The sequence below is a fragment of the Pinus tabuliformis genome, chromosome Q (assembly GCF_031772625.1).
Source record: "Pinus tabuliformis cultivar Carrire ecotype Pingquan chromosome Q, CPIR1, whole genome shotgun sequence".
NCBI classification, from domain to species: Eukaryota; Viridiplantae; Streptophyta; class Pinopsida; order Pinales; family Pinaceae; genus Pinus; species Pinus tabuliformis.
In genome coordinates, this window is record NC_142296.1 from 720329213 (window position 1) to 720331720 (window position 2508).

Sequence of the window (2508 nt, forward strand, 5' to 3'; positions counted from 1 at the left end):
ACTATAATATATAGTCGTTTAAGTTATGGTACATATTTTAGGGTATAGTACAGATGGGTATATATGGATAATGATTATATAATAAAAGTTTATTTAATTAATTTTAAGATAAATATTTTAAAATATTATTTAAAAGTAATAAGTTTTAATCTCTAATGTTAAACTATAAAAAAATTTACCATTTTTTTTAGTCAAACTCAAACTAATGTGGATTTGACTAAAAACTGAATACGATATTAATAATAAGCTTTCTTACAATATCATAGTTTTGAATACTATATGTACAAAAAATCATAATTCATTTTCATATCACATATGTTCATGTGACATTTTTTAAATAATTAATTTAATTAAAAAGGCTTAAAAAATATAATTATATTTGACATAAATATTAACTTTTGATGCAAGAGTATTACTAAAAATATTGTAGGATAGAGTAATACTCTATGGAGGTTAAATTCGTACCATCCACATGGTAATTATTGATAAATGAATTAAAATTTTTCAATCATTTTTCCAAAATGGATACTTTTAAAGGTGTAGAAAAGTTGAATAATTATAAATTCTATAAGTTACTCAAGATCTAATTATTATTTAAGGAAGGAAAATGAGGTCAAATCATGGTAGAGTTTCACCTTTATAAGAGTTTTTTAGGTTTTGGGTAGTCTTGTTGATAGTATGTAAGGGGAGGATTTTCACTTTTGTTAAATGCCTTTGGGTGACCTATTATTTTATGCTTGTAAATATATAAGCAATTTTAAATCTTACTTTTAATATTAAAAAAATAATTTGACTGTAATGGTATTTTTTGCTGGAAATTTTTTAGGTATTAGAAACCACCATGGGAAAGAAATCTAGACATGAGAGGTGGTTGGTACTAGAACACTGAGGATGTTGGTACTAGACCATTGGCATTTCTCTCTGTAAGGAAAGAGTGAGGTTTCTATTACTAGGAAACTATCAGAGACTGCCATGGGAAATAAATCTAGAGAAAAGAGGTGAATGGTACTAGAAGAATGAGGATGTTGGTACTAGGCCATTGAGATTTCTCTCCCTAAGGCAAGAATGAGGTTGTTATTACTAGGCCACTGACCTCCCTTTGAGATTGAAGGCAAGAGTGAGGTTGTTGGTACCATGCCATTACCGTCTTAAAAAGAAAATAAGAGTGAGGTTGTTAGTTCTAGTCCATCATCCTCCCTCTCAGTCTCTCAGTGTAATTGGAGGTACCAAGCCATCACCCTCACCTAATTATATATAGTTACTCTATTTGAGAACATGATTATCCATATTCACTAGACCACTCATTAGCATAGTTGGCTTCATTGAAGAGAGGATTGCTTCATCCGAAATCAATTCACAACTAGGAATTAAAATTTATCACACTTAAATTAAATATGTACGATTCAAATTTAGGGTTTAAAATTTTTAAGGATTTAAATTTTTTTATTCACTATGAATTATATTTAAAAATCCAAAATACGTTATGTGGAATGTTAAAATAAGCTAATTACTCTCGCATGAGGAGTTGCCTAAACTTAAAGGGTCAGTGAACTAAGTGTTGGAGTGTTGAGTCAAGTCGAGTTAAGTGATAGATGACTTTTAGTGTATGGTTGCATGTCAAGATATTTTAGTCGAGTAGCTAGTCGAAAAGGTTTAAATACCTTTCACCGGGTTCATTGTAAGAATCAAGTTTTGTGTGATCAATAGAAACGTTGCAACTCGTGTGTTTTGTATGTGAATTTGTGTTTTGTCTCCTTTTCCTTTCTAACAAATTGGTATCAGAGCAAGGTTACAAAGAGCTAGAAAGAACGAATTAGCAACAGTCTATATAAAAAAGGAGAAATATATTTTTCCTCGTGGTTAATGCTATAACAGACCTTGTAAGTTGTATACATGGCATTATAACACACAAAGGTATCAACAACCACCGCGTTACAAGAGACAAACTTATGCGCTTTTGGTTGGATAGCGTTAACCACGCAATGCTCTCATCAGAAGAGGCGCATTAATAAACCGAAGAACACGTATTTTTAAAATTCGAAGTCAAGTTCACTTCGTTTATATGTTGGGATTTTTTTAAATCATTTGAAAGTTTGTTAAGCGTTTTCAAAGAAGTCAAGTAAGTTTGATATTAAAGTGGTTTTTTAAAAGGATTGATTTTATAAAGGGGCTTAATGTATTAAAGTTTTTGAAAATATTGTGTGAAAAAAGGTTTTTTAAAAAGTTTTTGTTTAATAAAAAAAGAGCTTATATAAGGAGAAATATATATTTTTTTAAAGAGAATTTTTTGAAGAAAGATGACTTTCTCAAATTTCCAATCATAGTTCCCACCGTTTACAGGGAGAGATTATGATGTGTGGGCCATTAATATGGCGACCACATTGCAGGCTCATGATGTTTGAGATTATGTCTAGTTTGGGTTTTCAGAACCTAAGAATGAATTAGAAGAACAAGCTCTCACTAATGCAGAGAGGGAACAATGGAAGAAGGACAAAAATAAGAATGCAC